The sequence below is a fragment of the Budorcas taxicolor genome, chromosome 9, assembly GCF_023091745.1.
Source record: "Budorcas taxicolor isolate Tak-1 chromosome 9, Takin1.1, whole genome shotgun sequence".
Classification (NCBI taxonomy): Eukaryota; Metazoa; Chordata; class Mammalia; order Artiodactyla; family Bovidae; genus Budorcas; species Budorcas taxicolor.
This window is the reverse complement of record NC_068918.1, coordinates 38349826-38364208: the sequence shown is the minus strand read 5'-3', so window position 1 is coordinate 38364208 and position 14383 is coordinate 38349826.

Sequence of the window (14383 nt, the reverse complement as noted above, 5' to 3'; positions counted from 1 at the left end):
CACTTTATGGAGGAAAGGTGACCTGATATAAGTTTATTGACTGCTACTCAATCTGCTATTCAAAATGTTACAGGTAAGAAGTTTTTGACATTTCCACCGTCATTTGTGGAAAACTGTCTTCAGTATTTTTTTTAATGACAAGTAAAATTTTATATTGAATTGCAAGGAATTTGAATTCTTGACAGATTTAATGATTTTGACAGCACCTAACTCAAATGGAGCTTCACGGATCTCTAGGGACCGCAAAGTAAAGAAACTTAAATTATTCCAGTGATGGAAATGGATCTCAAAATAGAGTAAGAGGCATTTACCTGATGAACCAACTTTTGAAGCTTACACATGATTACTAAAGAACTCTCATAGAAGTTTCTCTTCTCAAACCATTTCTACATATAGGGAACCCTTTTGAGAGAGTGTCATCTATCAAGTGTGGCAGGTCAAGAGGCATTCATATAATGGAGATATTTTAAAATAATACTTCCAAGACTTTCATAGGAAACTCTCTAGAGAAACTGATGAATTTAACTGAGTGTTAAAAAAAAAAAGTGATAGCAAATTTAATCCTAAAATATTGATGTGGTCTTATTTTATGTAACCATATACACATAATCATATATAGTATTAGCACAAAGTGAAGAGCATGCACATATAGGAAAAATTTTAATTTTCTAGATTTATAAATATATATAAGATGACACAGCGGTAAAGAATCCACATGCCAATGCAGGACACACAGAAGATGTGGGTTTGATCTCTGGGTCAGGAAGATCCCCTCGAGAAGTAAATGGCAACCCACTCCAGTATTCTTTCCTGGAAAATTCCATAGATGGAGGAGCATGGTGGGCTGCAGTTTAAGGGGTCACAAAGAGTCAGACATGACTGAGCCTTCATGCACACACACACATTAACACACATAAATCTAGTACTAATGTTGTTTTACTTGAAGAGGGCAATTACTCCAGTTCAATTCAGGTCAGTTCAGTCTCTCAGTCATTTCCAACTCTTCACGACCCCATGGACCACAGCACACCAGGCCTCCTTGTCAATCACAACTCCTGGAGTTTACCCAAACTCATGTTTATTAAGTTGGTGATGCAATCGAAACATCTCATCCTCTGTTGTCCCCTTTTCCTCCTACCTTCAATCTTTCACATCAGTTCAGTTCAGTTCGTTCAGTTCAGTAGCTCAGTCATGTCCGACTCTTTGAGACTCCATGAATCGCAGCACGCCAGGCCTCCCTGTCCATCACCAACTCCTGGAGTTCACTCAGATTCACGTCCATCAAGTCCGTGATGCCATCCAGCCATCTCATCCTCTGTTGTCCCCTTCTCCTCCTGCCCTCAATCCCTCCCAGCATCAGAGTCTTTTCTGATGAGTTGACTCTTCACATGAGGTGGCCAAAGTACTGGAGTTTCAGCTTTAGCATCATCCCTTCCAAAGAACACCCAGGGCTGATCTCCTTTAGAATGGACTGGTTGGATCTCCTTGCAGTCCAAGGGACTCCCAAGAGTCTTCTCCAACACCACTGTTCAAAAGCATCCATTCTTCGGTGCTCAGCTTTCTTCACAGTCGAACTCTCATATCCATACATGACCACAGGAAAAACCATAGCCTTGACTAGATGGACCTTTGTTGGCAAAGTAATGTCTCTGCTTTTGAATATGCTATCTAGGTTGGTCATAATTTTTCTTCCAAGGAGTAAGCGTCTTTTAATTTCATGGCTGCAGTCACCATCTGCAGTGATTTTGGAGCCCCCAAAAATAAAGTCAACTACTGTTTCCAATGTTTTCCCGTCTATTTGCCATGAAGTGATGGGATCAGATGCCATGATCTTGGTTTTCTGAATGTTAAGCTTTAAGCCAACTTTTTCACTCTCCACTTCTGCCTTCAAAAAGAGGCTGCTTAGTTCTGCTTCATTTTCTGCCATAAGGGTGGTGTCATCTGCATATCTGAGGTTATTGACATTTCTTCAGGCAATCGTGATTCCAGCTTGTGATTCTTCCAGCCCAGCATTTCTCATGATGTACTCTGCATATAAGTTAAATAAGCAGGGTGACAATATACAGTCTTGACGTACTCCTTTCCCTATTTGGAATCAGTCAGTTGAACCATGTCCATTTCTAACTGTTGCTTCCTGACCTGCATACAGATTTCTCAAGAGGCAGGTCAGGCGGTCTGGTATTCCCGTCTCTTTCAGAATTCCTGCAGTTTATTGTGATCCATACAATCAGGCTTTGGCATAGTCAATAAACCAGAAATAGATGCTTTTTCTGGAACTTTATTGCTTTTTCAATGATCCAACAGATGTTGGAAATTTGATCTCTGATTCCTCTGCCTTTTCTAAAACCAGCTTGAACTTCTGGAAGTTCATGGTTCATGTATTGCTGAAGCCTTGCTTGGAAAATTTTGAGCATTACTTACTAGCATAATTATGTCAGTATTATGACTGAATAATAGATTCATTGTATGTCTCTGTGTATGTTTTTTTGTATAACAATTTTTTAAATCCATTCATTCACTGATGAATACTTATGTTTCTTCCATCTTGGATATTGTGAATAATGCTTCAATCAACATGGGAGTGCAGATCTATCTTCAATACCCTTTTTTTTTTTTTTACATCTCCTTTGGATATATGCCCAGAAGTCAGATTTCTAGAACATACGGTGGTTCTACTTTATTTATTTATTTATTATCTTCCATAGTGCTTTCCACAGTAGCTGAACAGATTATATTTGTTCAGGAAGCAAAATCCCTGTCTCCTGTACAATGTCACAAACCTCTGTCCATAGTTCATCAGGCACTCTATCTATCAGATCTAGTCCCTTAAATCTATTTCTCACTTCCACTGTATAATCATAAGGGATTTGATTTAGATCATACCTGAATGGTCTAATGGTTTTCCCCACTTTCTTCAATTTCAGTCTGAATTTGGCAATAAGGAGTTCATGATCTGAGCCACAGTCAGTGCCTGGTCTTGTTTTTGCTGACTGTATAGAGCTTCTTAATCTTTGGCTGCAAAGAATATAATCAGTCTGTTTCAGTGTTGACCATCTGGTAATGTCCATGTGTAGAGTCTTCTCTTGTGTTGTTGGAAGAGGGTGTTTGCTATGACCAGTGTGTTCTCTGGGTAAAACTCTATTAGCCTTTGTCCTGCTTCATTCCATATTCCAAGGCCAAATTGGCCTGTTACTCCAGGTGTTTCTTGACCTCCTACTTTTGCATTCCAGTCCCCTATAATGAAAAAGACATCTTTTATGGGTGTTAGTTCTAAAAGGTCTTGTAGGTCTTCATAGAACCGTTCAACTTCAGCTTCTTCAGCATTACTGTTTGGGGCATAGATTTGGATTACTGTGGTAGAGAATGGTTTGCCTTGGAAATGAACAGAGATCATTCTGTCATTTTTGAGATTGCATCCAAGTACTGCATTTTAGACTCTTTTGTTGACCATGATGGCTACTCCATTTCTACTGAGGGATTCCTGCCCGCAGTAGTAGATATAATGGTCATCTGAGTTAAATTCACCCATTCCAGTCCATTTTAGTTCCATAATTCCTATAATGTCGATGTTCACTCTTGCCATCTCCTCTTTGACCACTTCCATTTTGCCTTGATTCATGGACCTAACATTCCAGGTTCCTATACAATAATGCTCTTTACAGCATCAGATGTTGCTTCTATCACCAGTCACATCCACAACTTGGTACTGTTTTTTTCTTTTGCTCCATCCCTTCATTCTTTTTGGAGTTATTTCTCCACTGATCTCCAGTAGCATATTGGGCACCTACCAACCTGGGCAGTTCCTCTTTCAGTATCATATCATTTTGCCTTTTCATATTGTTCATGGGGTTCTCAAGGCAAGAATACTGAAGTGGTTTGCCATTCCCTTCTCCAGTGAACCACATTCTGTCAGACCTTTCCACCATGACCCACCCGTCTTGGGTGGCCCCACATGGCATGGCTTAGTTTCATTGAGTTAGACAAGGCTCTGGTCCGTGTGATTAGATTGACGAGTTTTCTGTGATTATGGTTTCAGTGTGTCTGCCCTCTGATGCCCTCTTGCAACACCTACCATCTTACTTGGGTTTCTCTTACCCTGGAGGTGGGGAATCTCTTCACAGCAGCTCCAGCAAAACACAGCCATGCTCCTTACCTTGGACGAGGGATATCTCCTCACCACCACCCATCCTGACCTTGAACATGGAGTAGCTCCTCTTGGCCAGATCCCAGATCTGGCTGCAACAGACCACACAGCAGAAGCACACCAGTTGTGATGGACTGTGCAGAAGTGTGGCCAAGAGATACCAAGGGAATATTTCATGCAAAGATGGGCTCAATAAAGGACAGAAGTGGTATGGACCTAACAGATGCAGAAGATATTAAGAAGAGGTGGCAAGAATACACAGAAGAACTGTACAAAAAAGATCTTCATGACCAAGATAATCACGATGGTGTAATCACTCACATAGAACCAGACATCCTGGAATGTGAAGTCAAGTGGGCCATAGAAAGCATCACTACGAACAAAGCTAGTGGAGATGATGGAATTCCAGTTGAACTATTTCAAATCCTGAAAGATGATGCTGTGAAAGTGCTGCACTCAATATGCCAGCAAATGGGGAAAACTAAGCAGTGGCCACAGGACTGGAAAAGGTCAGTTTTCATTCCAATCCCAAAAAAAGCCAAAGTGAAAGAAGGCTCAAACTACCACACAATTGCACTCATCTCACATGCTAGTAAAATAATCCTCAAAATTCTCCAAGCCAGACTTCAGCAATACATAAACTGTGAACTTCCAGAGGTTCAAGCTGGTTTTAGAAAAGGCGGAGAAACCAGAGATCAAATTGCCAACATTTGCTGAATGATCAAAAAAAACAAGAGAGTTCCAAAAAAACATCTATTTCTGCTTTATTGACTATCCCAAACTCTTTGACTGTGTGGATTACAAGAAACTGTGGAAAATTCTGGAAGAGATGGGAATACAGACCACCTGACCTGCCTCTTGAGAAACCTATATGCAGGTCAGGAAGCAACAGTTAGAACTGGACATGGAACAACAGACTGGTTCCAAATAGGAAAAGGAGCACGTCAAGGCTGTATATTGTCACCGTCTTATTTAACTTATATGCAGAGTACATCATGGGAAATGCTGGGCTGGAATAAGCACAAGCTGGAATCACGATTGCCTGGAGAAATGTCAATAACCTCAGATATGCAGATGACACCACCCTTATGGCAGAAAGTGAAGAGGACCTAAAAAGCCTCTTGATGAAAGTGAAAGAGGAGAGTGAAAAAGTTGGCTTAAAGCTCAATTTTCATAAAACGAAGATCAAGGCATCTGGTCCCATCACTTCATGGGGAAATAGATGGGGAAACAGTGGAAACAGTGTCAGACTTTATTATTTGGGACTCGAAAATCACTGCAGATGGTGACTGCAACCATGAAATTAAAAGACGCTTACTCCTTGGAAGGAAAGTCATGACCAACCAGATAGCATATTCAAAAGCAGAGACATTACTTTGCCAACAAAGGTCCATCTAGTCAAGGCTATGATTTTTCCAGTAGTCATGTATGGATGTGAGAGTTGGACTGTGAAGAAAGCTGAGCGCTGAAGAATGGATGCTTTTGAACTGTGGTTTTGGAGAAGACTCTTGAGAGTCCCTTGGACTGCAAGGAGATCCAACCAGTCCATTCTAAAGGAGATCAGCCCTGGGTGTTCTTTGGAAGGAATGATGCTAAAGCTGAAACTCCAGTACTTTGGCCACCTCATGCAAAGAGTTGACTCATTGGAAAAGACTCTGATGCTGGGAGGGATTGGGGGCAGGAGGAGAAGGGGACAACAGAGGATGAGATGGCTGGATGGCATCACCCACTCGACGGACGTGAGTTTGATTGAACTCTGGGAGTTGGTGTTGGATAGGGAGGCCTGGCATGCTGCTATTCAAGGGGTCACAAAGAGTCGGACATGACTGAATGACTGAACTGAACTGCGCATGTCATATTGATGTGTGATAGATCATAGTTTTGAATGCAGACCCTGGATAATACATTTTATTTAGCACCCTCAAATACCTTAGTAGTGATCAGTTGTATGTATTATTCTAACCTTCCAGTAACAAAAATCCTGGACTGGGATAAAAGAGACTTAAGATGTGTTTCTGCTTCTTGAATCATATGGTTATGCCATTTTGAGTAACCTCCTGTCTCTAAAAGACTCTCACTATTCTTAAAAATGTGGCTGAAATAAGTTTTAAAGTTCTATTCAATGTGAGCAATTTATACATAAAAGACTACTAAATAATTATGCTATGATTATTTGATCTAGGATGTCTTTATCTTCAACCAGTAAATTCATGTTTATAAATTATAGGTACAAGGCTGAAATAAAAGATTGCAGACTGTGTGATGCAATCTAGCACATCATTAACAACTACTAGAAATGACTCAGGGTATATGCGCATCAAAATGGTGTTTTAGTAGCATTTTCATAAACACCTGGAAAATTGATAAATATATTTTTTATATTCTAAATAATGTGTTCTTTCTGAATGTGTCTCAAGAATTATCTAAGCCTTTCCTTTAGATTGTTATGTGAGATATCAACAATTTATGTGTTTCTGAATACTTGGTTCTTAAGTACTTTATAGCAGAAATGACACCAGTCTAGAAGTCAGATGTGAGTCTTTATTTCATAAGTAAACATGAAAAAAGTAGTATCCATTTTGCCACCCAGAAATCATTCTAAAATCTTTGGAAAGACTGAGGGAGAAGGAATTGATATTATTTTAAAACTAATGCTATTCTGGAAGTGAGAGAAGTAAATATCAGGGAAACTTTATGAAGATTTTGTTCTAAATTCCACTACTATGAGTTGCTTACAATTTTAAGTCAAATTGAGACCACCTTAAACTTGTGAACCATGTGTCTTTCTTAGAAGAATTATAAGAAGCAATCACAGAAATGCACAAACATTCACATATGAACATTTTTCGATGTCATTGACAAAAGTTTACTTTTAAGACCAAAAACGTATAGAAAGGATATAATTTCACATCAAAACATGTATTATTCAGTATACAAATCTGTTTAACTACTAAGTTAAGACAACAAGGTAAGCTAGTCATAGAGTACTTTCGTAAGACAATTCCATTACAACAATTTATATGTATGTCCTCATTTCTGGAGATTGGATAGGGTGTAGAGAGTAAAGGACATCTGGCATTTGACTTTATGAAAAAGTTCCTACAGTGACCTTATTTTTCTCATTTTGACAAGAGTTGAGAGAAGCATTGTTGCTATTAGCAAGCAGCTTCTGATTGCCAAAATAGATTTCAAGAAAATATGGTTTATAAATTGCTGGCTTAAATAAACCAATAGGCCTTAAAAAGCAAATCTGCAATAATAGAAAATAAAACATATCTTTAGAAATAAAAAACTGTAAACATATCAAACACAATTCATTTTTCATAATTTAACAGAACCATTTCTGGGTTCAGTCCTTGTTAAAATACATCAAGTGGTTTTATTCCTTTTAGGCCTATTATAATCACTTCTATACATTCAATTTGGGAAAATTCTATTTCTTTTAATAATAGGAAGATTTCCATCCTTTAAAATATAATTTTTACAAAATTGTTCACAATATTTTAGAAATAAAGGACAACTTTCTGGGTGGTCATTATAATTTGTTTTATCATATTAAGGAAAAGAATATTAACAATATTAGTAAATCATATTGAAATGTTGATGAAGTAATAGAATGAGAATTAACACTGCATCTGAAAAATGTCTTAAATAGTAGGAGAATCAACATAAATCAATCCACTTTCTTAGCTTAAAAATAGTATCCATCTATCAATTTTTCATTTTCTTATAATGTTAGAAAATAAGTATTTGGTATTTAATCATACAGTGTACACTGGATAAAATTTCTCATACAATGTCCCAATAAAAAAGATTTTGAGTATGGAATAACAAATAGAAAGACAATGAACTAGCTTTTAAAATTTGAAAGAGACCCTGAAACACTGATATGATCTTTCAAATATTGAATAAAGGTATGCAGTTTAAATTTTATCTACTATTATTTGAGATTTTGCCAGTTTAATAAAATCTCATTTCACTTTCTTTTTAAAATCATAAGGCCACATCTCCTGTTGGTCACAAATTATTGTGCTTCTTTAACTTACTTCTACATAGGCTTTTTATACTCAAGAAATATTGTGATCAATGTCTAATTTAACACACACATTTTTTCGTTTGATTATATTTAGAACAAAATAAGTAGATGAAATGTAAAGTAAAACAGCATGAGATAAGGATACAATTCAAGAGTTTCTTACGTAAGATTTTTATAGAATAGTGAAATTTAATTCTGAAAGACAATAAATTCTGTAGTTTAAAAAAAAATCACATTATATTATAGGTTGATATATGAACTGAACTGAGAGGTGTCTCATTAAATTAGAAATGTTGCTGTTTAGCACATTTCTCATACCTCTGATCAGATTAAATTTTCCACCTAGAATCCTAATGAAAGTAATGTATCCCTTTGTTTTCTTAATTTCTTCCTAACAAAACTTTTGTGAGGATGGGGAAAATAGAGAGATCACCTTTTGATGATAAACTAAAATGAAAGCATTTTATGATGGACAGGAAATTTCAATTAGTTTACAGTATTATTTAATTAAGTCTTATGTTTTGTTCATCTGGCACAATCTAAAATTAATTATTGATAGCAAATGGTTGAAACTGTTCTATTTTCTGATCTGTTTTATTTTTATTTGGGGACAGTGGAGAATTGTTTATAAATGTGTCACATGTTCTACCTCATGTTATTTTTGCTAGTTTACACAAAAACTCAATGATTTTTTGACTCTTTCTTGTCTTCCATAAATATTTATGTATAATATCATTTTCTTATAAACAAGATTTTTCCAGCCCAAAGGGAGAAAAAACAATTTGTGTGTTAATTTTTTCTCACTGGTTTTGTTCAGCTCCAATAGTTGTGTATATAAAAGAAGAGATTAGATAAAGGGGAATACAAGCAACCCCTGTTGCTAACATAAAGAATTTTAATTAGTATGATGATAATTTTGCAGGAATTCAGGTACTCGTAGTTCAAACCAACTGCTAAATGTTTGCTGTCAGTAATCCTTCAATATTTATTTTGCTTAGATTCTGCTGCCCCCTGCAGAATAACCAAAAGCATTAATGAGTTTGGAGTCTACCTCTAACTTCAGGAAGAAAGCACTTTCATCTTGATATTCTGATATAAATCTATTTTATGTAGTAATTATTACTATCACTGCTTGATACATCTTGCATTACATGTGGCAATCCGAATTTTCCTCTTGAAAATAAACTAAAGAAATAAAAAGTATTCCTTTCAATAATTACTCCTGTCTTTTCCACATTAAAAGATAGTGAATAATGTATAATATAAACTAAATTATATTAATAATATATGATATAAACTAAAATTAGAAAATATACCATGCTGAAATCAAAAGACCTGCTGTATCATGCACTGCTGTATAGCACAGGGACTCTATTCAGTATTCTGTAATAACCTAAATGGGGAAAGAATTTGAAAAAGAATAGATTATATGTACATGTAAAACTAAGTCACTTTTCTATACATCTGGAACTAACACATCATTATAAATCAACTATAGTCCAATGTAAAATAAAAACTAAAAAACTTAAAAGAATTAAAAAACAAATTATCTTGGTGCAAAGTGATTACAAATTTTTATGTAGCTATCATGATAGGGTAATACTGTGAATCAATATTGTGGAAGGACAATGAGTAAAATAGGTGAAGTAGATAAACAGGTGTAAATTTTTAGCTATAAAATAAATAATTAATGGGTACATAATGTATAGCATAGGGAACACAGTCAATAATATGGTAATAACTTTGTGTGGTAAAAGATACAAAGTTAGATAACTAGATTATTTAAAGTATTAAAATATTTAATTATATGCTGTATAATAACTGAAAATTATATAATGTTTAAGGCAATTATACTGCAATATAAAAAATAGAAAATATTGAGATTGCCTGCAATACAAAGGAAATGCAACATAAATTTCATGACATCCCAGAAACACAGGCTATACCATTGCTAGGACACTTTCAGTTGAAAATCAATGTCACAAATTCAACCTGATCAGTCTACAAAGCATGCACGTGAAGCAGGTTGTGGAATTCACCTACTAAATTACTACTTTTGAGATTCACATGGTCTTGGACTGTTCTGTTGGATCATGCCATAATGACTTTTTTCATTGTTATGAGATATTCTTGTTAAAAGATTTAGTGACACTTGTCATTTCAAGTTCTTGGGAAGACTGGGGGGTGGACAGACAGCTGTGAGTTTTATCTGTGTCAGGAGTGCTGACTTTGAAGTCAGGAGTGAAACATGCTCACAGAGCAATAAACAGTCCTTCTTCAAGGGGCTTCTAAAATAATGAGGCAGATGAGAAATGATGAGAGATGGAACAAAAAGCTAATGAGAGTAGTCATATGGAAGACAGAAATGATATGAGAAATGTTCCCAAGGCAGAAGTGACTGCATTTGGAACACATTTTTATCAGAAGAAGGAGACATATATAAGAGGAACAGACTCATACTACAAACACAAATTTATACAATGACAATTACCCAAAGACTCATGTTTATAACATTTTACGACAGACCCAGACAGATTAACCCCCACCTAATAAAAACCTCTTAAAAAATCTATGATGAAACAGAAAAAATAAATCAAAGGGCACACCAAAATTACAACTATTTATAGAACAACTATGTATGACAACAATCTGAATATTGTCACAAAAGATTTTCCACAATCAAAAATATGAAGAAGAAAAACACACACACACATTAAAAAAAGGGTAAAAGGGACAGAGATTCAACATAGTCAAGTCTCACACAACCAGGTAGGCAACTTACATACAAGAGAATAATCACAATTGCAGAAGTTCTCTCTAGGGAGCAAGGAGCTCAAGTCCTACATAAAGCTCCTCAGTCCATGGATCCTGTCATGGAGAAATGAGACCCCAACATCTTGCTTTGAAAGTCAATGACACTTGCATATGGCAATGCTGAAGGTCTGTAGGAATAAGAGTTTGTATTTAGAGTGCTTTCAAAACTTCACATGCTCTATGTCCTGGTACAGAGGCAGTAAATTGAAAGGAGAATGGGTCAGATCCACTTACTGATTTTGGAGAGTCTCATATAGAACCTGGAGACAACTGGAACTCCTGGAGTTGTTGGCAGCAGTTTGTTTTAGGCACTCATTCTACTATGTTATCACTAGTACTGATAAGTGCCATTTTGAATTCTTCCTTCCAGAGCTCTGGAGGCCTAGTTGCACACCACAGGCTGGCACTAATCTTGGGAATCCAAGGATGAGCAGCCAGCCATACAGGAAACTGACCACACCTACCTGTGGGCTGGTAGTCACCATAAAAATCAAAACTCACAGCCAGCCAGTTAAGGGGCCTGCCTCCTTACTATTAAGAGTAGTTGACCCCACTATAAAAAAAAAGGACTCATGCAGTGCACATAGGAGACAGATCTACGTTATACAGCTCTGGTAACCAGAGAAAGGGGTGCTGCTGGATGTCTCCTACATTAGGGCGCTTTTCCAAGAATGGGAAGTGTAATGACCTAGGTAATACATATAAATAAACATAGAGAATTGAGCAAAATGAGAAGACAGAGGAATATGTTCCAAAGGGAGGAACAAAACAAAGCCCCAGAGGAAGAAACAAATGAGGTAGAGATGAGTAATGTAACTGATAAAGAGTTTAAGATAATGATCCCAAGATATTCAAATGAACTTAGGACAAAATGAACACAGTGAGACATTTAACAAAGAGTTAAAAAAGAACAGAAGACCCAAACAGATCTGAAGAATGCAGTAACTGAAATAATAATAATAATAAAACACTAGAATAAATCAATAGTAGATTAGATGATGCATAAGAATAGGTCAGTGAACTGGAAGATAGAGTAGCAGAAATCAGAAAAGCTGAACAGAAAAATGAAAAACTAATTAAAAAAAATGAGGATAGTTTCAGAGAACACTGGAAAAACATCAAGCGTACTAATGTTTGAATTATAGGGGTTCCAAAGGAGAAAAGGAAGAAAGGGGCAAAGAATTTATCTGAAGAATTAATAGCTGAAAATCTCCTAACCTGGGAAAGGAAACATACACTAAGGTCCAGGATATAGAGAAATCTTAAAGAGATATGAGCCCAAACAGATCCACACTGGGCACATTAAAGTGGCAGATATTAAAATTAAAGAGAGAACCATAAAAGCAGCAAGACAAAGGCAACACATTACATATAAGGAAGAGAAGCAAAAGGCAAATAAGAAAGGCAAAGATATACCCAACTGAATGCAGTGATCCAAAGAACAGTAAGGAGAGACAAGAAAGTCTTCTTAAGTGAATGATGCAAAGAAATAGAGGAAAATAATAGAATGGGAAAGATTAGAGATCTCATCAAGAAAATTAGAGATACCAAAAGGAAAATTTTGTGCAAAGATAGACACAATGAATGACAGATACAATAAGGATAAATGACAGATACGATAAATGACAGACACAATAAATGACAGATATGATAAGGATCTAACAAAAAGCAAATGATATTAAGAAGAGGTGGCAAGAATACACAGAACTGTACAAAACTGGTCTTAGTGACCTCTATAACCACATGATGTGGTCATTCACTTAGAGCCAGCCATCCTGGAGTGTGAACTCAAGTGGGCCTTAGGAAGCTTTATTATGAACAAAGCTAATGGAGGTGATAGAATTCCAGCTGAGCTTTTCAAATCCTAAAAGATGATGCTGTGAAAGTGCTGCACTCAATATGCCAGCAAATTTGGAAAACTCAGCAGTGACCACAGGACTGGAAAAGGTCAGCTTTCATTCCAATTCCAAAAAAGCACAATGCCAAAGAATGTTCAAACTACCACACAGTTGCACTCATCTCATATGCTAGTAAGCTAATGATCAAAATCCTTTAAGTTAGTCTTAAACTGTACATGAACCGAGAACTTTCAGATGTACAAGCTGGGCTTAGAAAAGGCAGAGGAACCAGAGATCAAATTGCCAACATCTGTTGGATCATCAAAAAAGCAAGAGAATTCCAGAAAAACATTTTCTGTTTCATTGACTGCATTAAAGCCTTTGACTGTGTGGATCACAACAAACTGTGGAAAATTCTTAAAGCGATGGAAATACCAGACCACCTTACCTGCCTCCAAGAGATCTGTATGCATATCAAGAAGCAACAGGTAGAACCAAACATGGAACAGCAGAATGGTTCAAAATTGGGAAAGGGGTACACCAATGCTATATATAGTCACCTTGCTTATTTAACTTAAAGGCAACTCAGGCAAAATGCTGACTTGGAGGAAGAAATATCAATAACCTCAGATATGCAGATGACACCACCCTAATGGCAGATACCAAAGAGGAACTAAAGAGTCTCTTGATGAAGATGAAAGAAGAGAGTGAAAAAGTTGGCTTAAAACTCAACATTCAGAAAACTAAGATCGTGGCATCTGGTCCCATCACTTCATGGCAAATAGATGGGGAAACTGAAAACAGTGACAATTTTCTTGAGCTCCAAAATCACTGTCTGCAATGATTGCAGTCATGAAATTAAAAGACAATAAGTTATGACAAACCTAGGTAGTATATTAAAAAGCAGAGATCACTTAGCTGACAAAGATCCTTGTAGTTGAAGGTGTGGTTTTTCCAGTAGTCATGTACAGATGTGAGAGCTGGGCCATAAAGAAGATTGAGCTCTGAAGAACTGGTGCTTTTGAATTGTGGTTCTGGAGAAGACTCTTGAGAATCCCTTGGACAGCAAGGAGATCAAACCAGTCAATAATAAAGGAAGTCAACCATTAATATTCTTTGGAAGAGCTGATGGTAAAGTTAAATCTCCAAGAATTTGGTCATATGATGCAAAGAGCTTAGTCATTGGAAAAGACCCTGATGCTAGGAAAGATTGAGGGCAGGGGAAGAAGGGGACAACAGAGGATGAGACAGAGGGATGACATCACTGATTCAATAGAAGTGAGTTTGAGCAAACTCTGGGAAATAGTGAAGAACAGGGAAGCCTGGTGTGCTGCAGTCCATGAGGTCACAAAAAGTCGACGTGATTGAGGGACTGAACCACTATAACAACATAAAAGGAAACTCTCCTAAGATCACCAGCTAACCTTTCAGTAGAAATTATTCAGCCAAAGGGAATGGTATGATATATTCAAAGTGATGAAAGGATAAAACCTATAACAAAGAATACATTGCCTGGCAGAGGTATAATTTAGATTTGGAGGCAAGAGAGAG